Here is a 27,803-nt window from a genome sequence, read left to right on the forward strand (position 1 = left end):
AACATCCTATTATCTGGGCCCCCTCCCCAGGGTTCGGCTGGGACCAATGCGCCTCCCTGACCTGTTTCCCTATACCCCAGTTGAGTGCCGTCACCAGGCACAAGGTGAGAAGGATGGTCTCATGCTCTGGGGTGGTACCCGTGGGGCTATAGCGACGGGACACTGCACCCGGCTTGACATTCTTGGATCCCGGCCAGTACGAGAGGAAGAAGTTGAACCGTGTGAACAGCAGGGCCCGTCTGGTTACCTGGAGTTGAGGCGCTTGGCGGTGTGGAGATATTCCAGGTTCCTGTGGTTGGTCCACACGATGAATGGGTGTTCTGCCCCCTCCAGCCAGTGCCTCCATTCCTCCAACGCCATCTTCACCGTGAGAAGCTCATGATTCCCCACATCGTAGTTATTTTCTGTGGCATTGAGGTGGTGGGAAAATGTGGCACAGGGATGTAGCTTGAGGTCCAGGGCAGAATGCATCAGAAGCATCGGCCTCCACCATGAACTGGCGGGAACCAAGATGGGAGCTGTGGTGAAGCGATGTTTGAGGTCCTGGATTGCCCGGTCAGCAGCTGGAGACCACGTGAACAGAAACTTGGGCGAGGTGAGTGTGGACAGGGGAGAAGCCAGAGTGCTGTAACCCCGGATAAAGTGACAATAGAAGTTGATGAACTCCAGGAAGCGTTGGAGCTGCACCCTGGAAGTAGGCTGGGGACACTCCACCACCGCTCTCACCTTCCTGGGATCCGTTTGCACACTCCCTGCAGCGATGATGAAACCCAGAAAAAGGATGGTGGAACGATGGAACTCACACTTCTCTGCTTTTACAAACAGCTGGTTCTCCAGGAGGCATTGGAGAACATGCGCACCAGGCGGTAGACGTTCCGTAGATTCAGCTTGGAAAACACGGTGGCCCCCTGGAGCATCTCGTAGGCCAAGGAGATGAGTTGTAGCGGGTAGTGGTTCTTCACCATTATATAATTGAAATCCCGGTAGTTGATGCACGGGCGTAGGGTCTTGTCTTTCTTCTCCACAATGAAGAAAGATGGATGAATCCTGCAGCATGAGGGTCCCGAATGTAGGTCTCCATCGCCTTGGTCTCTTGTCCCGACAGAGAGCACAGTCGTCCCTGTGGCGGAGTCGTGCTAAGGAGAAGGTCAATCCGGCAGTCATAAGGTCGGTGCGGGGGCAGCGAAGTGGCCCGGGCATTGCTGAACACCTGCAGGAGGTCTTGCTACTCCGCGGGAATGGTGGAGAGGTCCGGGGCACCTTCCAAGCCCCCAGGAAGACGTCCTGGGGCAGTTTGTGCTGACTTCAGGCAACGGGCGTGGCAGAACTGACTTCAGCCCATGATGGCACCAGTAGAACAGTTAAGGAGGGGATTGTGACGCTGGAGTCAGGAGAATACCAATACCGCGGGAATCAGAGGGGACTTGATGAGCAGGAACTGGATAGCCTCACTGTGGTTCCCTGACACACGTAGGTTGATAGGAGTGGTGTTGTGGGTGACTCAACCTATAGAGTGCCCATCCAGCGCTCTAATGTCCATGGGAATGGGGCTGAGTGGGGATGTTCAGCTCGGATGCCAGGGTAGCGTCCAAAAGGCTTTTGTCAGCCCCAGAGTCAATGAGAACCCGGAGAGATTTGGACTGGACTCCCCACAGCAGAATGTCATGAAAAAGGGTGAGAGCAAGGGAAGCAGGAATGTTCTCCATATGGCCCACCAGAGTACTCGCTCCAACCGGTGAGCCTGGCTTTTTTAATGGACAAGAGGACACGAAATGACCAAGAGTACAGACAACTCTTCGTGTCGATCCTGTATTGCCATTCCACTGGCGACAGCCCAGCTCTGCCTAGTGGCATAGGCTCAGGAAGTGGTGACTCGGCTGTCTTCGGCAGCCCTCGGGGCAGGTCGGGAAGCCTTGGGTTCTCTCGGTAACGAGACCATCGGGAGCTTCCGGGATGACTCGGAGGTAAGGTGGGATCCCTGGGCGTGCGAGCAAAATCCAATTTCCTCTGCCTCCGTCATTCCAGTGATGAGGGAATCGAACTCCGTAGGTAACTCCCGGGCTGCAAGCTCGTCCTTGACCTCCTCCAAGACTCCGTGCAGGAACATATCGAACAGTGCCTCTTGATTCCAAGCACTCTCCACTGCCAACGTGTGGAAATTCACTGCATAATCAGCTACACTGCGGGAGTCCTGCTGTAGCTGGATTAGCTTCTGGGCAGCCTGTCGCCCAGAGATCGGGGCATCAACAACCTTCCTCAGTTCTCCCACGAACCCCTCCAGACTAGCGCGTATGGCCGGCTATTGTTCTCACACGGCAGTAGCCCAGGTGAGAGCCCTCCCTTACATGAACGTGATGAGGTAGGCTATCTTGGAGCGATCCGAGGGGAAGGAGGAGGGCTGAAGCTCGAAGACAGGGGCACACTGAGCTAGGAACACCTGACATGTGCTTGGCTCTCCATTGAAGCGTTCTGGAGGAGGTAAGCGGGGCTCCCGAGAAAGTGGAGTGAGCAATGAAATGGCGCTGCTAGCAGCTGAGTCGCTGAGGAGCTGTAAGGTTACCACCGTGGTAGGCGGCCTCCCAGACAACCCGTGGAATTGCTCCAGGCAAACTGTCCATCGCCCGGTCATGGCATTCAGCCAAAGTTTGGACCCCCTCCACAAGTCCATGAAGCAATTCCTTGTGCCTACCGATGGTGGCTCCCTGGGTAGAGATGGAATTTTCGCAGCTGGCCCAGGTCTGCTGGGTCAGTCATGGCCAGTTTGTATAAATACACAGGGGATAATGGGGAAGATGGGCAACACCTGGAGGGAGGTGGAGACAATCACAAGGACATGTGAAACAGATTATGGTGTAAGACTATGTCATGGAGCACAGCCTTTTATCTGCAACAAGTCAATCTAATGGAAACACATCTCTGGTGGGAAATGCATATAATTGTCTCCAATTGGATGGAAACCTAGCTAATGACCATAATCCATTGTGTGCATACTTGTCCAGTCTGTTTTTGCACAATCCAGAGGAGAGCAGTTGTTTCGCGAGGTATCTCTACCTGAAAATTCATGCTCTAAGTGATTGATAGTTGTTATTCATAAATGTATGCCTTATTTACTTTGAAGAACTACAAAATAGTGATTTTTGTCTGAGAGTTATAGGCAGCAGCTCTATAGAGATGATATGACTTGGAATTAAATAGTAAAGTAATCAAATAAAACAAATATTATAATATTCACAACAACTGAAATATTTTATTAAAGTACTATGAATTAATGATGGTTAATAAGTCATAAGCGTAATGGGCAGTCACTACCATCATGGGACTTGTATTAATTGTTATATTGTTTTGTTACAGCATTCAACCCACATAATGCATAGTGCATTTAATGTTTTTTTTAAATTATTGAAGCCAAAATCGAAAACCGTGATAATATTTTAATAATCGAAACAAAACCGAACCAATCTCAAAAAGCACTAATAACAAATACGCGTGCGCCAACATACACAAATATAAGAGCACAAACACACATCCACACACAAACACACACACAAACGCATGCACGCACACACAAGCTTACACACACACACACTTCCCGGAGCATGAAGTTATTTAACAGTCAGATTAAAGGGGATGTGCAATCTGTCATCTAGGGAGACCTGGTGAAGGTAAGGGTCATCATTCACTCTGTAGATAAATAATTATAACACTTCATAACAACCATTTTACAAGGTTCATTAGGTGTTGTATCCTTTTGAAGTCACAATCTCCTTTCTCCTGACTGCCGGGTCTGTCCAGGCCGGGTTGGTGGGCTGGATGTCTGGCCGAGAACTGTGCTTCTTAATCCAGAGAATGGGAGGAAAAAGCTGGGCAGAGAACTGTCTGTGTAGCATCCTAAGTACAGCAGTTCCATATTGCTGATTGTTGTTAACACATACTGTATAAACAGAGAAAATCATTTGTGGCAAATAATATGATTTAAATGCAGCTAAAACCCATTAGGCCAAAGGGCAATTGGCGTTTGGTTAATGATTCAATGATATTTTCTCGAATGTAATTTACCCGTACGTTATTTGACCTTACGTTGGATTGTTTACCCATAGCTATATGATTTATTTTCCTCCTTCCAATCAAGACTAGAGGGCCGTCTCAACATGACCTACTTAGACCTCTGTAAGACACACTAACACTTTACCCACCATTACATTTCACCTGGAACACTGGGCTTGACCTCCGATGACAGCTCTTATCTTTATCATTAAAAGCACCCATGTAGCTCAGGCAGCGTACCCATTTAACCTCTCAATCTGCCATCCTCTCCTGTAATCCGCTCACTAACCACTATCATGAACGCACGCACACACACACACACACACACACACACACACACACACACACACACACCGGTAGACATGGGTGATTGGCCTCAAGGCAGTGTGACTTTAATGGGTCTAAATAGCCAATTAGCTGCAAGGGCAACCATTGCAAAGAAACCCATTAGTAATGACACATTGTTGGGGGCTTGTATGGGATGACATGGGATCCCCAGAACTGACAAAACACTACACGGCTGGATCAATCATTTCAATGACATTTTTATTTTCCATGTTTCTCCATGGGTTAGAAGAACTTCCCTAACACATCTTACAAATATTTATTTATTCATTCATTATTTAGGCAAGTCAGAACAAATTCTTATTTACAATGACAGGCTACTGGTGAACAGTGGGATAACTGCCTTATTCAGGGGAATAACATCAGATTTTTACCTTGTCAGCTCAGAGATTCAATCCAGCAACCTTTCAGTTACTGGCCCAACGCTCTAACCACTAGGCTACCTGCTGCCCTCAAGGTGAAGTATTTACACGCACATGCACACACACACACACACACACACACACAAAATGTACATGCTGATGAGGATCTCTGGGAAAGTTAATCTCGGTACATTCATCCTCCCTCCGTATTGTGTGAGTCAGGTCTAATACATGGAATTAAGTCAAACGGGCAGGCTTTGATATTTTGTCAACTGGAGATAGAGGAGAGAGTGGACATCCTGATGACTGTAATGAGGTTCTTCATGTAGAGTCACTACAGTCCACACTGCACAAAGTTAAACCGTGTACAGAGAAATGGCAAGGGGGGAACATTTTGTTCCACTTCCGTAATAAATGACTTTGCCGAATACTATCCTCTCGTCTCTCATCTTTCGGCTGAAATCCACTTACTGTACTGTAGAACAACCTGGCCATGACATCCAATGCTCCAATTGAAGTTGACAAAGGGTGAGATTACAACACTGTTAACATCTTAAGTACAGTATTTAATTATCTCCTTGGAATGAAAATTGGCAAATTCTTTGTTGATTTACATTGGAAATTCCCAGTACTATACAGAGGAGAATCTAGTAGCAGTGCACATACTGTAGGCCCTTGTCTGTCAAATGTCACTTTAAGGCTGTGACATTGTTTGGGGGATGTACCGTCAGTGGCACCTAAGGTGTTAGTTTCATGTCACCCTTTGACACCACCAGTGTTGGATCAACAACTGGATCTGGGTCCCCTGAGCACTGTGTCCTTTAGCTTTGGCTAAGAGTGTGGATTTGGTGGGTGTGTTACTGTTAGCTGCTAGCTAACAGCCCAAACAAGTAGGGCTCTGATACAGAGAGGAAGGTGTGATTTCAAACACCTCTCTGGTTGGTTGTGTGTGAACCACTGAACCAGTTTGTTTAAAAGCAGAAGAATATGGGTGCTCTTTGGTTTTCCAGGCTTGTCACAATACCAAGGCCACTCTTCCCAGAAAGTTGAAGTTAAAACCCCTTTATTAAACTGCCATATCCATGTAGGACAGTAAAGACAAGGCAAACAATTGTATGTGTCAGGGTCTTTCACAGCAGGGCTAGGTGGCTGTGGCAATGGAAACCTAACTTTCACTAGATACCACATCAACAGCTTCCACATGACCTACATTCAGAGACACACAGGATACAATAACAGGAGAGGATATTGTGGAATTAAGAGCAAGCTGGGTAATTTTAGCTGAGCAGAGAGCTCCAGGGGGTTGGGGCTGGGGAATGCTCACATTTCCAAAAAAAAAAAACTCTCAGAACAATCACTTGCATTTTGGGAAATAATTTAGTAGCTTGATGCTCCCTGCATGTGTCACATATATACAGATACTGTACCACTTCAGTTATTTATTCTACATCACCATGCTCCAGAGGTGTGCTGCTAACAGCTTTTAGAATGTAAACTATGTGAGGGTGATGAGAGCAAGGGTTATTGTTTACCAGTAATAGATATGGGGTCAAGTTAGCTTGCAGATGTAGAATATTCATTTGATCACTCTTTTGTTGACAAGAAATGTCTGCACCACAAGAAATACAGACTAGCTTCGTGATTTACTTACGTTCCCTAAAAACTCACATTAATGCACGGTTAAATTAACAATATTTCTCTTTCCATGTAGCCTACTTTTGGCCGGCTAATAGCCTAACTAATCAAGCAACATTTTGGTCTAAACGTTCAAATCCAGTTGCTGCAGGATTATTTTCCTGTGACAATATTGGTCACATTAAGATCCTACACCTGTACATTTCATGGGACCAGTATATGGTTCTTCCTCCCAATAAAAGCTCTCCCCATGGATCCAATTAGTTTGATTGGCAGTAGTAAGGGTCAGAGAGATAATTACTAAAGGAAGAGGATCATTAGTTGAAGGTGGCCCTGCAAATATCAAAGATCATAAAGGAAGTATATTGCCACCAGGAACAGGAGAGGAGAGAGGTTGGAGGAAGAGGAGGACGTGGAGGAGGAAGGACGCTGTGGTATTCAAAATTCCAGCATCCACAAAATCATCTGTAAAAAAAAAGAAGTGGCATTTAACTGACAGCAGCGAGAGACGGCAGAGAGCGAGCCTTATCTTGCTTCTCTCTGAATTACCACCTCTCCCTTTTCACCATCTTCTTCCACCTCTTCCTTGTCCTTTCTACCTTTCCAGCGTTCTCTCTCGTTGCTCTCTATCGCTCTCTCTTTCCCTCCCTCCTTCTCTCCCTGTTCGCCTGGCCCTCAGGCAAGGGCGCTGTCTTGCGGAAGGCGTTGGTCTGATAAATTAAGGGTCTGACTGCACTACATAGGGGCCTGGGCGACTGGCAGAACAGGGTGCTAAATTACCACCATTGATTTGCGTTGCTTCCACGCCTTTGAAAAAAGACCATGACCACTCATCTTGATAAAATATAATTATTGGCCTGTTTGTATCTTGTTACTCCTGCAAAGATTTTATTTCTCATTTTTCTCTCTGGTTTTATGCATTAACTTGACCATGCTTAAAGATACACTGAGTGGACAAAACATTAGGAACACCATCCTAATATTGAGTTGCATCCCCTTTTGCCTTCAGAACAGCCTCAAGTCGTTGGGGCATGGACTCTACAAGGTGTCGAAATCGCTGCACAGTAATGCTGGGCCGTGTTGACCAGAATGCTTACCACATTTGTGTCAAGTTGGCTGGATGTCCTTTGGGTGGTGGGCCATTCTTGATACACATGGGAAACTGTTGAGCGTGAAAAACAGAGCAGCGTTGCAGTTCTTGACACAAACCGGTGTGCATGGTACGTACTACCATACCTGCCCAAAGGCGGTGTGCCTATTCACCCTCTGAATGGCACACAAACACAATCCATGTCTCAATTGTCTAAAGACATTAAAATCCTTCTTTAACCTTTCTCCACTTCATCTACACTGATTTGAAGTGGATTTAACAAGTGACATCAATAAAGGATCATAGCTTTCACCTGGATCCACCTGATCAGTCTTTGTCGTTGAAAGAGCAGGTGTTCCTAAAGTGTATATTCAATGTCAATCACTGCCCTTCTTTATGAGGCTTTCAAAAAGTTCCCTGGTCTTTGTAGTTGAATCTGTGCATGAAATGCAACACTTGACTGAGGGACCTTACAGATGTTGTATGTATGGGGGACAGAGGAAGTGCTAGTCATTAAAAAATAATGTAAACCCTATTATTTCACACAGAGTGAGTTCATATAACTTATTATGTATTCTCACACCTTTTTGTTGAGTTTCAGTCTGAATTTAAAATTGATTAAATTGAGATTCGGTGTCACTGGCCTGCACACAATACCCCATAATGTCAAAGTGGAATTGTGTTTTTTGACATTTTTACAAATGAAATAAAAAGGAAAAGCTGAAATGTCTTGAGTGAATAAGTATTCAACCCCTTTGTTATGGCAATCCTAATTAAGTTCAGGAGTTTGCTTAACATTTACATTACATTTAAGTCATTTAGCAGACGCTCTTATCCAGAGCGACTTACAAATTGGTGTATTCACCTTATGATATCCAGTGGAACAACCACTTTACAATAGTAAATAGTAAATTAACAAATCACAATATAAGTTGCATGGATTCAGTCAGTGTGTAACATGTTTTTTAATAACTACCTCATAACTACCTCATCTCTGTACCACAAACATACAATTATCTGTAAGGTCCCTCAATTGAGCAGTGAATTTCAAACACAGATTCAACACAAAGAGCAGGGAGGTCTTCCAATACTTCACAAAGAAGGGAACCTTTTAGTAGATGGGTAAATAAAAATCATAATCTGACATTGAATATCCCTTTGAGCATGGTGAAGTTATTAATTACACTTTGAATGGGACACACCCAGTCACTACAAAGATACATGTATCCTTCCTAACTCAGTTTCCGTAGAAGAAAGAAACTGCTCGGGAAATTACCGTGACGCCAATGGTGACTTTAAAATGGTAACTTCCGTTTTGTCACCAAAGCCCCATATACTATCCACCACTGCGACCTGTATGCTCTCGTCGGCTGGTCCTCGCTTCATATTTGTCGCCAAACAAACTGGCTCCAGGTCATCTATGTCTTTGCTAGGTAAAGCTCCACCTTATCTCAGCTCACTGGTCACCATAGCAACACCCACCCGTAGCACACTCTCCAGCAGGTATATTTCACTGGTCATCTCCAAAGCCAAAACCTCGTTTGGCCCACATTTCCTTCTAGTTCTCTGCTGCCAATGACTGGAACGAATTGCAAAAATCACTGAAGTTGGAGACTTATATCTCCCTCACTAACTTTCAGCATCAGCTGTCAGAGCAGCTTACCGATCGCTGCAGCTGTACACAGCCCATCTGTAAATAGCCCATCCAACCAACCAACTACCTACCTCATCCCCATATTTGTTTTTGTTTTTCTGCTCTTTTGCACACCAGTATTTCTACATGTACATCCTCATCTGGACATATATCACTCCAGTGTAAATTACTAAATTGTATATACTTGCCACTATTGGCCTATTTATTGCCTTACATCCTTACTTCATTTGCACATACTGTATACAGATTTTTCTACTGTGTTATTGACTGTACAATTGTTTATCCCATGTTTAACTTTGTCTTGGCCAGGTCGCAGTTGTAAATGAGAACTTGTTGTCACGTCCTGACCAGTAAACGGATTATTTGTTGTTATAGTTTGGTCAGGACGTGGCAGGGGGTATTTGTTTAGAGTGTTTCGGGGTTTGTTGGGCTATGTGTTTATGTAGAGGGGTGTTTGTTTAGTGTTCCGGGGTTTTTGGTTATGTTCTATGTTAGTATATTTCTATGTTCTGGTCTAATCTTTCTAGTTCTATGTTTAGGGTTATTGGTTTGACCTTCAATTGGAGGCAGCTGTTCTTCGTTGCCTCTGATTGAAGGTCCTATATAGAGGAGTGTTTTTTGTAATGGGTTTTGTGGGAAGTTGTTTTTGCACTGCTGTGTTTAGCCTGCATTACTGTGCGTCTGTTCGTTTTTGTTATTTAAGTGTTCAATAAAAGTTAAATTGAGCACTCAACCCGCTGTGCCTTGGTCTACTACATACGACGAGCGTTACACTTGTGTTCAACTGGCATACCTGGTTAAATAAAGGTGAAATAAAAAAAAACTGTTACAGAGTTCAATGGTTGTGATAGGAGAAAACTGAGCATGGAACAAAAACATAGTAGTTAACCCACTATGTCAAACATGATATAAACATATGCTTCATAAAGGCTGACATGTTGCGCTATATATACAGTTGAAGTCGGAAGTTTACATACACCTTAGCCAAATACATTTAAATTTAGCTTTTCACAATTCCTGACATGAAATCCTAGTAAAAATTGCCTGTCTTAGGTCAGTTACGATCACCACTTTATTTTAAGAATGTGAAATGTCATAATAATAATAATTTATTTCAGTTTTTATCACATTCCCAGTGGGTCAGAAGTTTACATACACTCAATTAGCATTTGGTAGCATTGCCTTTAAATTGTTTGACTTGGTTCAAACATTTCGGGTAGTCTTCCACAAGCTTCCCACAATAAGTTGGGTGAATTTTGGCCCATTCCTCCTGACAGAGCTGGTGTAACTGAGTCAGGTTGGTAGGCCTCCTTGTTCGCACATGCATTTTCAGTTCTGCCCACTAATTTCTGATAGGATTGAGGTCAGGGTTTTGTGATGGCCACTCCAATACCTTGACTTTGTTGTCCTTAAGCCAGTTTGCCACAACTTTGGAAGTATGCTTGGGGTCATTGTCCATTTGGAAGACCCATTTGCGACCAAGCTTTAACTTCCTGACTTATATCTTGAGATGTTGCTTCAATATATGCACATAATTATCCTTCCTCGTGATGCCATCTATTTTGTTAACTGCACCAGTCCCTCCTGCAGCAAAGCACCCCACAACATGATGCTGCCACCGCCATGCTTCACGGTTTGAATGGTGTTCTTGGGCTTGCAAACCTCCCCATTTTTCCTCCAAACATAATGATGGTCATTATGGCCTAAGTTATATTTTTGTTTCATCAGACGATATTTCTCCAAAAAGTTTGATCTTTGTCCCCATGTGCAGTTGCAAACCGTAGTCTGTCTTTTATGGCAGTTTTGGGACAGTGGCTTCTTCCTTGCTGAGCGTCATTTCAGGTTATGTCGATATAGGACTCATTTTACTGTGAATATAGATACTTTTGTACCTGTTTCCTCCAGCATCTTCACAAGGTCCTTTGCTGCTGTTCTGGGATTGATTTGCACTTTTCGCACCAAAGTACATTAATCTCTAGGAGACAGAACACGTCTCCTTCCTGAGCGGTATGACTGCTGCATGTTCCCATGGTGTTTATACTTGCTTGCTATTGTTTGTACAGATGAACGTGGTACCTTCTGGTGTTAAGAAATTGTACCCAAGGATGAACCAGACATGGAGGTCGACAATTTATTTCTGAGGCCTTTGCTGATTTCTTTTGATTTTCCCATGACCTCAAGCAAAGAGGCACTGAGTTTGAAGGTAGGCCTTGAAATGCATCCACAAGTACACCTCCAATTCACTCAAATTATGTCAACTAGCCTATCAGAAACTTGCCATGACATAATTTTCTGGAATTTTCCAAGCTGTTTAAAGGCACAGTCAACGTAGTGTATTTAAACTTCTGACCTACTGCAATTGTGATACATTGAATTATAAGCTAAATAATCTGTCTGTAAACAATTGTTGGAAAAATTACTTGTTTCATGCACAAAGTAGATGTCCTTACCGACTTGCCAAAACTATAGTTTGTTAACAAGAAATTTGTGGAGTGGTTGAAAAACTAGTTTTAATGTCTCCAACCTAAATGTATGTAAACTTCCGACTTCAACTGTATATATATATATATATATATATATATATATATATACTACCGTTCAAAAGTTTGGGGTCACTTAGAAATGTCCTTTTTTTTGTTGAAAGAAAAGCAAAAAAAATTGTCCATTAAAATAACATTAAATTGACCGGAAATACAGTGAGACATTGCTAATGTTGTAAATGACTATTGTAGCTGGAAACAGCAGCATTTTTATGGAATATCTACATAGGCCTACAGAGGCCCATTATCAGCAACCATCACTCCTGTTTTCCAATGGCACGTTGTGTTAGCTAATCCAAGTTTATCATTTTAAAAGGCTAATTGATCATTAGAAAACCCTTTTGCAATTATGTTAGCACAGCTAAAAACTGTTGTTCTGATTAAAGAAGCAATAAAACTGGCCTTCTTTAGACTAGTTGAGTATCTGGAGCATCAGCATTTGTGGGTTCGATTACAGGCTCAAAATGGCCAGAAACAAAGACCTTTCTTCTGAAACTCGTCAGTCTGTTCTTGTTCTGAGAAATGAAGGTTATTCCGTGTGAGAAATTGCTACTACTCCCTTCACAGAACAGCACAAACTGGCTCTAACCAGAATAGAAAGAGGAGTGGGAGGCCCCGGTGCACAACTGAGCAAGAGGACAAGTACATTAGAATGTCTAGTTTGAGAAATAGACGCCTCACAAGTCCTCAACTGGCAGCTTCATTAAAAAGTACCTGCAAAACACCAGTCTCAAAGTCAACAGTGAAGAGGCAACTCCGATATGCTGGCAAAAGGGTCTGAATACTTTTTTTATTTTTTATTCTATTTTAATAAATGTACTTACATTTCCAAAAACCTGTTTTTGCTTTGTCATTATATGGTATTGTATGCAAATTGCTGAGGATTTTTATTTATTTAATGAATTTTTGAAAAAGACTAACATAACAAAATGTAGAAAAAGTCAAGGGTTCTGAATACTTTCTGAAGGCACTGTAAATATGATCTGTACTTACAATAAAGTCAGATGCATTTTGGTAATGTATAACACATGGATAAATGCCTTGTATCATATGCCACTGTACTTACTATAAGGTCACACACCTTTGGTCATGTGTAACACATATATAAAGGCTTAACCATGTAAACACAACTACATTAGCACATAGGCAATTATCACTAACAGCTAAAACAAATAACACATTAATTCTTACATCTAGACGTTCCGCTAGCGGAACACCTGCTCCAATATCCAATGATAGGCGTGGCGCGAATTACAAATTCCTCAAAAATACAAAAACTTCAATTTTTCAAACATATGACTATTTTACAGCATTTTAAAGACTAGACTCTCCTTTATCTAACCACACTGTCCGATTTCAAAAAGGCTTTACAGCGAAAGCAAAACATTAGATTATGTCAGCAGAGTACCCAGCCAGAAATAATCAGACACCCATTTTTCAAGCTAGCATATAATGTCACAAAAAAACAAAACCACAGCTAAATGCAGCACTAACCTTTGATGATCTTCATCAGATGACACACCTAGGACATTATGTTATACAATACATGCATGTTTTGTTCAATCAAGTTCATATTTATATCAAAAACCAGCTTTTTACATTAGCATGTGACGTTCAGAACTAGCATACCCCCCGCAAACTTCCGGGGAATTTACTAACAATTTACTAAATTACTCACGATAAACGTTCACAAAAAGCATAACAATTATTTTAAGAATTATAGATACAGAACTCCTCTATGCACTCGATATGTCCGATTTTAAAATAGCAATATTTTACATTTTGCAATATTCTAAGTACATAGCCCAGCCATCACGGGCTAGCTATTTAGACACCCGGCAAGTTTAGCCTTCACCAAAATCAGATTTACTATTATAAAAGTTTGATTACCTTTTGTTGTCTTCGTCAGAATGCACTCCCAGGACTGCTACTTCAATAACAAATGTTGGTTTGGTCCAAAATAATCCATCGTTATATCCGAATAGCGGCGTTTTGTTCGTGCGTCCCAGACACTATCCAAAATGGTAAATCAGGGTCGTGCGCATGGCGCAATTCGTGATAAAAAAATTCTAAATATTCCATTACCGTACTTCGAAGCATGTCAACCGCTGTTTAAAATCAATTTTTATGCAATTTATCTCGTAAAAAAGCGATAATATCCCGACCGGGAATCTCCTTTTCGGCAAACAGAGGAAAAATCACAAAGACGGGGGCGGCCAGGGCACGCGCCTAAGCCCACAGTCCCTTGATCGGCCACTTGAGAAAGGCTATAATGTGTTTCAGCCTGGGGCTGGGATGACGACATTCAAGTTTTTCCCGGGCTCTGAGCGCCCATGGAAGACGTAGGAAGTGTCACGTTAGAGCAGAGATCCTTTGTAAAAGATAGAGATGGCAAAGAAGTTCAAGAAATGGTCAGACAGGCCACTTCCTGTAAAGGAATCTCTCAGGTTTTGACCTGCCATTTGAGTTCTGTTATACTCACAGACACCATTCAAACAGTTTTAGAAACATTGGAGTGTTTTCTATCCAAAGCCAATAATTATATGCATATTCTAGTTACTGGGCAGGAGTAGTAACCAGATTAAATCGGGTACGTTTTTTATCCAGCCGTGAAAATACTGCCCCCTAGCCATAACAGGTTAAACAATAAACCTTTAGTGTTTGACGGTAGATTTCAGTTGTCTATGGTTTTTGTTCTCACTGTTACTTTTCACTATTATAATTTGCATGATTTATGTTACGGGTCTCAGTTCCATCTCCCCTAGACTGCAGGGCCAAAGGGATTCGTAACATAAGTAGGGGCTCATCCGGGATCTTGTTATTACTGACACCCATGCCGCTCATGCAGATTGTTATAGTGGTTAGTTCAGTGTTGAGCATCATAGCATTAGTGTTTGCTATTGGTTGGCTCTTGTGTTTTGGTGTAGTAGTTAAAGATGGCTACTTTTGATGTGAAATCCTTTTTGGATAACCCTTCGTGGGAGCTTTTTGACAAATGTCGTAAGATTGATTTAATGATCTTGGCTGACCATTATTCATTGTCTATTTCGCACAATTTAGTTAAGGCGGAGGTTAAGAAACTAGTGGTAAATGTATTGTTGAAAGAGCAGGTGCTTGTGTTACCGCTGCCTGAGCCAGCTACCCCTGTAAGGGATGTTGTGGCTCCGGTAAGCCCGTCGGTGTCTGAGGGCGAGGCTAAAGCTCCAGCCACTTTGCCACGTTTTGATCCACTCTCCCCACTGTCAACCAGTGATGCCAGGAGGGATATCCGATCCATACAGTTCCAACTGGAGGCGGAAGAGAGAGCCCAAATTAGGCGAGAGAATCTCCAGTTGGAGATGTGTAAAATTGAGGCAGAAAAAGAAAAAGAACGAGAACAACGGCAGTTAGAGTTGGAGATTTGTAAAATTGAGGCAGAAAGAGAACAACGGCAGATGGAATTCAAAATGCGCCAGATGGAACTGGAGGCAGAGACGGCGAGGCTAGCCTTCGTTCCTGCTGTGCCTGTTAGTGAGGCGTCCTCACCAGCTTTCAACACATTTGACATTAGTAGGCAGATTGCCTTGGTACCTTTGTTTAGAGAGTCAGAGGTTGACTCCTATTTTTGTGTGTTTGAGCGAATAGCCGTAGCATTGAAATGGCCTGAAGAGGTGTGGTGTTTATTATTGCAGTGTAAACTAACTGGTAAAGCCCAAGAGGTTTTATCAGCGCTACCTTTGGAAGATAGTTTGAACTATGAAGTGGTCAAAGCTACTGTTCTTCGCGCTTATGAGCTTGTGCCTGAGGCATACCGGCAGAGATTTAGGTCTCATAGAAAGTCTTCTAATAAGACTTATGTGGAATTTGCTAGAGACAAGGGAAATCTGTTTGATAAATGGCATGCTGCTAGTAAGGTAACTGATTTCAACTCTCTCCGGGAGTTAATCTTGTTGGAAGAGTTTAAAAATTGCTTACCTGAACGCATTGTAGTTTACCTAAACAAACAGAAGGTATCCTCCCTGTCAGAAGCATCTGTGTTGGCAGATGAGTTTGTGTTGACGCACAAGAGCGTGTTTTTGGCTCATACTGAGAGTAGAGCCACTGAGTTGCCTACTTTTAGTCCTAGTCGGCCATCAGTATATCAAGCACGCCAGAAAAATGAGCGTTCCTGTTTCTATTGTCATAAGGTGGGACATATGATTAATGATTGCTTCCTGCTAAAACGCAAACAAAGGATGCCTATTCGTGCCAAGCCGCCAACAGGTGTTGGGCTAATTCGTACGGTTGGGAGGTCTGAAACGAAACAGGTGCCTCCGGGTAAATGTAGTTTGAAAGTCTCAGTCCCAGACCGCACTTATGAACCGTTCATTTTTGAGGGGTTTGTGTCCATAGCGAATGACGAAGAGTCTCAGCGCCCGGTTAAAATCCTTAGAGATACTGGTGCGGCGCAGTCATTTATATTGTCTGATGTGTTGCCCTTATCCGACGATACATACTGTGGTTCCAGTGTGTTAGTTCAGGGTATTGAAATTGGTTTTGTCCCCTTCCGTTGCACTTTGTGAATGTACACTCTGAGTTAATCAGTGGAATATTCAGAGTGGGGGTACGTCCTATGTTGCCAGTAAAAGGTGTGACCTTTATAATGGGTAACGATATTGCCGGAGGAAAGGTAGTACCCATATTGGAAGTGTTGGATAAAAGTGACCACTCTCTCTCCAATGAGTTGGCACAGAGTTATCCCCATGTGTTCCCCGCTTGTGCTGTCACTCGTGCTCAGGCAAGACAAATGGGTGACGTGATAGATTTGTCGAACACTGTTCTGTTCAAAGAAGTTGATCAAGAGGATGGGTTGTGTGCTACCTCTGAGAAGCTGATCACCTCTAACAAACAGACAAGGGAAGAATCGAAGTATGTTGAACTTATTGCTGATGCAATACAGTTACCAGTCACTCGTGAGCAGCTGATTGCTAACCAAAAGGTTGACAACAAGCTGGCTAAATGTTTTTCTAGTGTTGTCTCAGTGGAAGAGGTATAGAAGAAGAACGTGGCTTACTTCCTTGATGGTAATCTCCTCATGCGTAAATGGACATCCCATGTTGACGCGGAGGGAGATTGGAATGCTGTTTACCAAATAGTGATTCCTCCAGCCTTTAGACACAATGTGTTATCCCTTGCTCATGATCACCAGTGGTCTGGTCATTTAGGAATCACAAAGACTTATGATCGCATCCTTCGACATTTCTTTTGGCCAGGTTTAACCTCTATGGGCTAGGTGGGACGCAAGCGTCCCACCTGTGGTGCACTCCATCAACAGCAGGTGCATTTCAAGAGCGGCAAATTTGAATCCAAATAAATGTCAAAATTCAAATTTTTCAAACATACAACTATTTTACACCCTTTGAAAGATAAACATCTCCTTAATCTAACCACGTTTTACGATTTCAAAAAGGTTTTACGGCGAAAGCATACATTTTGAGTATGTTAGGACAGTACATTTACAAGAGTTGTGTGTAATGTTTTGTCAATTCAAAGACAGGGTCACCAAAACCATAAAACCAGCTAAAATGATGCACTAACCTTTTACAATCTCCATCAGATGACACTCCTAGGACATTATGTTAGACAATGCATGCATTTTTAGTTCTATCAAGTTCATATTTATATCCAAAAACAGCGTTTTACTATGGCATTGATGTTGAGGAAATCGTTTCCATCCAATAACCGGCAGTCAAGTCAGCACCACAAATTAAATAATTAAAATTAGAAAACATTGGTAAAATATTATATTGTCATTTAAAGAATTATAGATGTACATCTCTTGAACGCAATCAACTTGCCAGATTTAAAAATAACCTTACTGGGAAATCACACTTTGCAATAATCTGAGCACTGCGCCCAGAAAAATACGCGTTGCGATACAGACTAGCCGTCATGTTGGGGAGATCTAAAATCGAAAATACTATGTAAATAATCCATTACCTTTGATTCTCTTCATCAGATGTCACTTCCAGGTATCACAGGTCCATAACGAATGTAGTTTTGTTCAAAAAAGCTCATCATTTATGTCCAAAAATCTCCGTCTTGTTAGCACATGATCTAAGCCCGCCGGACTTCACTTCATGAACGAGGGGAAAAAATATATTTACGTTCGTTCAAACATGTCAAACGTTGTATAGCATAAATCATTAGGGCCTTTTTTAACCAGAACATGAATAATATTCAAGGTGGACGAATGCATTCTCTTTTATAACGTATTGGAACGAGGGTACCCAACATGAACTCGCGCGCCAGGTGTCTAATGGGCCATCATCGTTCCATGGCTCTTGTTCGGTCAGATCTCCCTCCAGAAGACTCAAAACACTTTGTAAAGGCTGGTGACATCTAGTGGAAGCAATAGGAAGTGCCAAAATATTCCTCAGCCCCTGTGTTTTCAATGGCATAGGTTTAAAGGTAATACAACACATCAGGTATCCACTTCCTGTCAGAATCTGTCTCAGGGTTTTGCCTGCCAAATGAGTTCTGTTATACTCACAGACACCATTCAAACAGTTTTAGAAACTTTAGGGTGTTTTCTATCCAAAGCCAATAATTATATGCATATTCTAGTTACTGGGCAGGAGTAGTAACCAGATTAATCATACATATCGAGTGCATAGAGGAGTTCTGTATCTATAATTCTTAAAATAATTGTTATGCTTTTTGTGAACGTTTATCGTGAGTAATTTAGTAAATTCACCGGCAGTGTTCGGTGGGAATGCTAGTCACATGCTAGTCACATGCTAATGTAAAAAGCTGGTTTTTGATATAAATATGAACTTGATTGAACAAAACATGCATGTATTGTATAACATAATGTCCTAGGGTTGTCATCTGATGAAGATCATCAAAGATGAGTGCTGCATTTAGCTGTCTTCTGGGTTTTGGTGACATTATATGCTGGCTTGAAAAATGGGTGTCTGATTATTTCTGGCTTGGTACTCTGCTGACATAATCTAATGTTTTGCTTTCGTTGTAAAGCCTTTTTGAAATCGGACAGTGTGGTTAGATTAACGAGAGTCTTGTCTTTAAATAGCTGTAAGCAAAACATTAGATTATGTCAGGAGAGTACCCAGCCAGAAATTCAGACACCCATTTTTCAAGCTAGCATATAATGTCACAAAAAACAAAACCACAGCTAAATGCAGCACTAACCTTTGATGATCTTCATCAGATGACAGTCCTAGGTCATTATGTTATACAATACATGCATGTTTTGTTCAATCAAGTTCATATTTATATCAAAAAACAGCTTTTCACATTAGCATGTGACGTTCAGAACTAGCATTCCCACCGAACACTTCCGGGGAATTTACTAAATTACTCACGATAAACGTTCACAAAAAACATAACAATTATTTTAAGAATTATAGATACCGAACTCCTTTATGCAATCGCTGTGTCCGATTTTAAAATAGCTTTTCAGTGAAAGCACATTTTGCAATATTCTGAGTAGATAGCCCGGCCATCATGGCTAGCTATTTTGACACCCACCAAGTTTGGTACTCACCAAACTCAGATTTACTATAAGAAAAATTGGATTACCTTTGCTGTTCTTCGTCAGAATGCACTCCCAGGACTTCTACTTCATCACCCAATGTTGTTTTGGTTCCAAATAATCAATAGTTATATCCAAATAGCCGGTGTTTATTATTGCAGTGTAAACTAACTGGTAAAGCCCAAGAGGTTTTATCAGCGCTACCTTTGGAAGATAGTTTGAACTATGAAGTGGTCAAAGCTACTGTTCTTCGCGCTTATGAGCTTGTGCCTGAGGCATACCGGCAGAGATTTAGGTCTCATAGAAAGTCTTCTAATAAGACTTATGTGGAATTTGCTAGAGACAAGGGAAATCTGTTTGATAAATGGCATGCTGCTAGTAAGGTAACTGATTTCAACTCTCTCCGGGAGTTAATCTTGTTGGAAGAGTTTAAAAATTGCTTACCTGAACGCATTGTAGTTTACCTAAACAAACAGAAGGTATCCTCCCTGTCAGAAGCATCTGTGTTGGCAGATGAGTTTGTGTTGACGCACAAGAGCGTGTTTTTGGCTCATACTGAGAGTAGAGCCACTGAGTTGCCTACTTTTAGTCCTAGTCGGCCATCAGTATATCAAGCACGCCAGAAAAATGAGCGTTCCTGTTTCTATTGTCATAAGGTGGGACATATGATTAATGATTGCTTCCTGCTAAAACGCAAACAAAGGATGCCTATTCGTGCCAAGCCGCCAACAGGTGTTGGGCTAATTCGTACGGTTGGGAGGTCTGAAACGAAACAGGTGCCTCCGGGTAAATGTAGTTTGAAAGTCTCAGTCCCAGACCGCACTTATGAACCGTTCATTTTTGAGGGGTTTGTGTCCATAGCGAATGACGAAGAGTCTCAGCGCCCGGTTAAAATCCTTAGAGATACTGGTGCGGCGCAGTCATTTATATTGTCTGATGTGTTGCCCTTATCCGACGATACATACTGTGGTTCCAGTGTGTTAGTTCAGGGTATTGAAATTGGTTTTGTCCCCTTCCGTTGCACTTTGTGAATGTACACTCTGAGTTAATCAGTGGAATATTCAGAGTGGGGGTACGTCCTATGTTGCCAGTAAAAGGTGTGACCTTTATAATGGGTAACGATATTGCCGGAGGAAAGGTAGTACCCATATTGGAAGTGTTGGATAAAAGTGACCACTCTCTCTCCAATGAGTTGGCACAGAGTTATCCCCATGTGTTCCCCGCTTGTGCTGTCACTCGTGCTCAGGCAAGACAAATGGGTGACGTGATAGATTTGTCGAACACTGTTCTGTTCAAAGAAGTTGATCAAGAGGATGGGTTGTGTGCTACCTCTGAGAAGCTGATCACCTCTAACAAACAGACAAGGGAAGAATCGAAGTATGTTGAACTTATTGCTGATGCAATACAGTTACCAGTCACTCGTGAGCAGCTGATTGCTAACCAAAAGGTTGACAACAAGCTGGCTAAATGTTTTTCTAGTGTTGTCTCAGTGGAAGAGGTATAGAAGAAGAACGTGGCTTACTTCCTTGATGGTAATCTCCTCATGCGTAAATGGACATCCCATGTTGACGCGGAGGGAGATTGGAATGCTGTTTACCAAATAGTGATTCCTCCAGCCTTTAGACACAATGTGTTATCCCTTGCTCATGATCACCAGTGGTCTGGTCATTTAGGAATCACAAAGACTTATGATCGCATCCTTCGACATTTCTTTTGGCCAGGTTTAACCTCTATGGGCTAGGTGGGACGCAAGCGTCCCACCTGTGGTGCACTCCATCAACAGCAGGTGCATTTCAAGAGCGGCAAATTTGAATCCAAATAAATGTCAAAATTCAAATTTTTCAAACATACAACTATTTTACACCCTTTGAAAGATAAACATCTCCTTAATCTAACCACGTTTTACGATTTCAAAAAGGTTTTACGGCGAAAGCATACATTTTGAGTATGTTAGGACAGTACATTTACAAGAGTTGTGTGTAATGTTTTGTCAATTCAAAGACAGGGTCACCAAAACCATAAAACCAGCTAAAATGATGCACTAACCTTTTACAATCTCCATCAGATGACACTCCTAGGACATTATGTTAGACAATGCATGCATTTTTAGTTCTATCAAGTTCATATTTATATCCAAAAACAGCGTTTTACTATGGCATTGATGTTGAGGAAATCGTTTCCATCCAATAACCGGCAGTCAAGTCAGCACCACAAATTAAATAATTAAAATTAGAAAACATTGGTAAAATATTATATTGTCATTTAAAGAATTATAGATGTACATCTCTTGAACGCAATCAACTTGCCAGATTTAAAAATAACCTTACTGGGAAATCACACTTTGCAATAATCTGAGCACTGCGCCCAGAAAAATACGCGTTGCGATACAGACTAGCCGTCATGTTGGGGAGATCTAAAATCGAAAATACTATGTAAATAATCCATTACCTTTGATTCTCTTCATCAGATGTCACTTCCAGGTATCACAGGTCCATAACGAATGTAGTTTTGTTCAAAAAAGCTCATCATTTATGTCCAAAAATCTCCGTCTTGTTAGCACATGATCTAAGCCCGCCGGACTTCACTTCATGAACGAGGGGAAAAAATATATTTACGTTCGTTCAAACATGTCAAACGTTGTATAGCATAAATCATTAGGGCCTTTTTTAACCAGAACATGAATAATATTCAAGGTGGACGAATGCATTCTCTTTTATAACGTATTGGAACGAGGGTACCCAACATGAACTCGCGCGCCAGGTGTCTAATGGGCCATCATCGTTCCATGGCTCTTGTTCGGTCAGATCTCCCTCCAGAAGACTCAAAACACTTTGTAAAGGCTGGTGACATCTAGTGGAAGCAATAGGAAGTGCCAAAATATTCCTCAGCCCCTGTGTTTTCAATGGCATAGGTTTAAAGGTAATACAACACATCAGGTATCCACTTCCTGTCAGAATCTGTCTCAGGGTTTTGCCTGCCAAATGAGTTCTGTTATACTCACAGACACCATTCAAACAGTTTTAGAAACTTTAGGGTGTTTTCTATCCAAAGCCAATAATTATATGCATATTCTAGTTACTGGGCAGGAGTAGTAACCAGATTAATCATACATATCGAGTGCATAGAGGAGTTCTGTATCTATAATTCTTAAAATAATTGTTATGCTTTTTGTGAACGTTTATCGTGAGTAATTTAGTAAATTCACCGGCAGTGTTCGGTGGGAATGCTAGTCACATGCTAGTCACATGCTAATGTAAAAAGCTGGTTTTTGATATAAATATGAACTTGATTGAACAAAACATGCATGTATTGTATAACATAATGTCCTAGGGTTGTCATCTGATGAAGATCATCAAAGATGAGTGCTGCATTTAGCTGTCTTCTGGGTTTTGGTGACATTATATGCTGGCTTGAAAAATGGGTGTCTGATTATTTCTGGCTTGGTACTCTGCTGACATAATCTAATGTTTTGCTTTCGTTGTAAAGCCTTTTTGAAATCGGACAGTGTGGTTAGATTAACGAGAGTCTTGTCTTTAAATAGCTGTAAAATAGTCATATGTTTGAGAAATTGAAGTAATAGGATTTTTTAACGTTTTGAAAATCGCGCCACAGGCTGCCAGTGGCTGTTACGTAGGCAAGCGTCCCACCTAGCCCATAGAGGTTAAAAGGTTACTGCCAGGTTCCGATAACCTCACGTGCTTCTGAGATTTCTGCTTTTGTTACCCCAGACAACTTCTTACAATACTCTGTCATGGCTTTTGGGATGCGGAATGCACCAGCCACTTTTCAAAGACTGGTTAACACCGTATTAGCTGGCATTCCCAATTGTAGTGCATATCTTGATGATCTAGTGATTTATTCATCTGAGTGGTTAGATCATGTTAACTCTCTAAGGGTAGTATGTGAGCGTTTGGCAGCTGCTTCTTTAACCCTGAACTTGGCCAAGCGCGAGTTTGGGAAGGCAACGGTTACCTATCTCGGCAAAGAGGTCGGCCATGGACAGGTGCGCCCTGTTGATGCCAAGGTCTTGGCTATCAATGCATTCCCTGCACCTACCACCAGACGAGAGCTACGCCGCTTTTTAGGGATGGTTGGCTACTACCGTAGCTTCTGTAAAAACTTCTCTGCTGTAGTTTCTCCATTGACCGATTTGCTCAGTCTGGCAAGATCGTTTGTGTGGTCCCCGGACTGTAAGGTAGCTTTTGAGACGGCTAAAGCACTCTTATGTAATACCCCTGTACTTGCTGCTCCGGATTTTGAACAACCGTTTAAACTTGAGGTAGATGCTAGTGCCAGAGGTGCTGGTGCTGTCTACTGCAGCAGGACAAGAGTGGACTGGATCATCCTGTGTGTTATTTCTCCAGAAAGTTTAACAAATGTCAGTCAAACTATGCAACCATCGAACAAGAAGCTCTAGCGTTGTTGTTAGCTCTGCAATATTTTGAGGTGTATATTGGTTCTAGTGCCCTACCTGTGATTGTATATACGGACCATAACCCCTTAGTGTTTCTCCACCGTATGTACAACCAAAACCAGCGCCTTTTGCGTTGGGCGCTTATTGTACAGAGTTATAATTTGGAGATCCGCCACAAAAAGGGTTCAGATAATGTATTCGCAGATGCTTTGTCTCGTGTGTAAAAATAATAATATTTGTATGTTTCGTAAGGTTGACTTTGTTTGATCTTGTGTTTTATTTTTATTTTTTTGTAAATACTTTGGTCGCAATCCCCCCTAGGGTTGCTCTTTTAAGGGTGGGAGTGTTACGGATACAGGTATCCTGTGTATGTATCCTGTATGTGTGTTTCTTTTCTCTCCTTCTCCCCTCACAGGTGACAATCATCACTCCCCAATCAGTCATCAACCAGTCCCCAATCAGAAGACACCTGCTCCCCTTTCCTCACCCAATCACAGCCCCTTTCCCTTGGTTTAAAAACCCAGTCAGTTGTTTTCTCCCCAGCTCATTATCACTCTGTGTTCAATCTCTCTCTGTGAGATCAATCTTTGTGTCATTCTCTCAATCGCTCTTTGTATGCTCTCTCTCTCACCCATCTCTTTTGTTTTTCTTTCACCCCACATGTCCCATTTTGTCCGGTACCTGTGAGTATTGTTTTGTTTGACTTGTTTGTTTGGTGGGAAAAGGGGGTAACAAGACCAGTCGCCCATGGGCCTACATTACCCGTAGGAAAACAGTGTCTAAATACTCTAGTTAGAACTGGGCGGACCACCCCCTGTATTTTTGGTTAGTTAGCTAGCTGTTGTTGAAATAGGCTAGTCTAGCTTAGGGGTGGCTTTGGATTATTGTTTCTTTGCTTGGGTCCCGCTCAGCCCCTTTTCTCCCCCCCCCCCCCCCCCTTACCGTGTGTTTAAACAATAAACCTTTAGTGTTTGACGGTAGATTTCAGTTGTCTATGGTTTTTGTTCTCACTGTTACTTTTCACTATTATAATTTGCATGATTTATGTTACGGGTCTCAGTTCCATCTCCCCTAGACTGCAGGGCCAAAGGGATTCGTAACAACATCGGAGGGATCGAGTGTAGGTTTTTTGAGAAGGGGTGCAACTCTCGCTCTCTTGAAGACGGAAGGGACGTAGCCAGCGGTCAAGGATGAGTTGATGAGCGGGGTGAGGTAAGGGAGAAGGTCTCCGGAAATGGTCTGGAGAAGAGAGGAGGGGATAGGGTCAAGCGGGCAGGTTGTTGGGCGGCCGGCCGTCACAAATCGCAAGATTTCATCTGGAGAGAGAGGGGAGAAAGAGGTCAAAGCATAGGGTAGGGCAATATGAGCAGGACCAGCAGTGTCGTTTGACTTAACAAATGAGGATCGGATGTCGTCAACCTTCTTTTCAAAATGGTTGACAAAGTCGTTCGCAGAGAGGGAGGAGGGGCGGGAGGAGGATTCAGGAGGGAGGAGAAGGTGGCAAAGAGCTTCCTAGGGTTAGAGGCAGATGCTTGGAATTTAGACTGGTAGAAAGTGGCTTTAGCAGCAGAAACAGAGGAAGAAAATGTGGAGAGGAGGGAGTGAAAAGATGCCAGGTCCGCAGGGAGGCTAGTTTTCTTTCATTTCCACTCGGCTGCCCGGAGCCCTGTTCTGTGAGCTCGCAGTGAGTCGTCAAGCCACGAAGCAGGAGGGGAGGACCGAGCCGGCCGGGAGGATAGGGGACATAGAGAGTCAAAGGATGCAGAAAGGGAGGAGAGGAGGGTTGAGGAGGCAGAATCAGGAGATTGGTTGGAGAAGGATTGAGCAGAGGGAAGAGATGATAGGATGGAAGAGGAGAGAGTAGCAGGAGAGAGAGCGAAGGTTGCAACGGCGCAATACCATCTGAGTAGGGGCAGAGTGAGTAGTGTTGGAGGAGAGCGAGAGGGAAAAGGATACAAGGTAGTGGTCGGAGACTTGGAGGGGAGTTGCAGTGAGATTGGTAGAAGAACAGAATCTAGTAAAGATGAGGTCAAGCGTATTGCCTGCCTTGTGAGTAGGGGGGGACGGTGAGAGGGTGAGGCCAAAAGAGGAGAGGAGTGGAAAGAAGAAGGCAGAGAGAAATGAGTCAAAGATAGAGGTAGGGAGGTTAAAGTCACCCAGAATAGTGAGGGGTGAGCCATCCTCAGGAAAGGAACTTATCAAGGCGTCAAGCTCATTGATGAACTCTCCAAGGGAACCTGGAGGGCGATAAATGATAAGGATGACCTCTTACATCTAGACGTTCCGCTAGCAGAACACCTGCTCCAATATCCAATGATGGGCGTGGCGCGAAATACAAACTCCTCGAAAATCCGAAAACTTAGATTTTTCAATAATATGACTATTTTACACCATTTTAAAGACAAGACTCTCCTTTATCTAACCACACTGTCCGATTTCAAAAAGGCTTTACAACGAAAGCAAAACATTAGATTATGTCAGGAGAGTACCCAGCCAGAAATTCAGACACCCATTTTTCAAGCTAGCATATAATGTCACAAAAAACAAAACCACAGCTAAATGCAGCACTAACCTTTGATGATCTTCATCAGATGACAGTCCTAGGTCATTATGTTATACAATACATGCATGTTTTGTTCAATCAAGTTCATATTTATATCAAAAAACAGCTTTTCACATTAGCATGTGACGTTCAGAACTAGCATTCCCACCGAACACTTCCGGGGAATTTACTAAATTACTCACGATAAACGTTCACAAAAAACATAACAATTATTTTAAGAATTATAGATACCGAACTCCTTTATGCAATCGCTGTGTCCGATTTTAAAATAGCTTTTCAGTGAAAGCACATTTTGCAATATTCTGAGTAGATAGCCCGGCCATCATGGCTAGCTATTTTGACACCCACCAAGTTTGGTACTCACCAAACTCAGATTTACTATAAGAAAAATTGGATTACCTTTGCTGTTCTTCGTCAGAATGCACTCCCAGGACTTCTACTTCATCACCCAATGTTGTTTTGGTTCCAAATAATCAATAGTTATATCCAAATAGCCGCGTTTTGTTGTGCGTTCAAGACACTATCCGAAGGGTAACGAAGGCGCATATCGTGACAAACAATTTCAAAATATTCCATTACCGTACTTCGAAACATGTCAAACGCTGTTTAAAATCAATTTTTATGCGATTTTTCTCGTAAAATAGCGATAATATTCCGACCGGGAGTCGTTGTTTTCGTTCAAAGACTGAAAATGTAAACATGGAGTCGTCTCGTGCACGCGCGCCCCGTCTCATTGTTCTCAGATCGACCATTTACCAAATGCCCTACTTTTTTTCAGCCAGAGACAGTAGAGTCATCATTCAACATTCTGGCGCCTTCTGGGAGCCTATGGGGGCATTAGAAAGTGTCACGTTACAGCAGAGATCCTTTGTTTTGGATAGAGATGGCAAAGAAGGCCAAGAAATGGTCAGACAGGGTACTTCCTGTACAGAATCTTCTCAGGTTTTGGCCTGCCATTTGAGTTCTGTTATACTCACAGACACCATTCAAACAGTTTTAGATAATAATTATATGCATATTCTAGTTTCTGGGCAGGAGTAATAACCAGATTAAATCGGGTATGTTTTTTTATCCGGCCGTGAAAATACTGCCCCCTATCCATAACAAGTTAAGCTTGAATGGGCAATCTCTATTGCACTCCACACTGCCCTTTCCCACCTGGACAAAAGGAACACCAATGTTAGAATGCTATTCATTGACTACAGCTCAGCATTCAGCACCATAGAGCCCTCAAAGCTCATCAACAAGCTAAGGACCCTGGGACTAAATACCTCCCTCTGCAACTGGATCCTGGACTTACCAGGTGGTAAGGGTAGGTAACAACACATCCACCATGCTGATCCTCAACACAGGGGCCCCTCAGGGGTGCGTACTCTGTCCTCTCCTGTACTCCCTGTTTACCCATGACTGCATGACCAGGCACGACTCCAACACCATCATTAATTTTGCCGATTACACAACAGTGGTAGGCTTGATCACCGACAAAGACGGAGACCTGGACTGTGGTGACAGGACAACAACCTCTCCCTCAACGTGACCAAGACAAAGGAGATGATTGTGAACTACAGGAAAAGGACGACCGAGCGCGCCCCCATTCTCATCGATGGGGCTGTGGTGGAGCAGGTTGAGAGCTTTAAGTTCCT

The sequence above is a fragment of the Salmo salar genome, chromosome 20 (assembly GCF_965601325.2).
Source record: "Salmo salar chromosome 20, fSalSal1, whole genome shotgun sequence".
NCBI classification, from domain to species: Eukaryota; Metazoa; Chordata; class Actinopteri; order Salmoniformes; family Salmonidae; genus Salmo; species Salmo salar.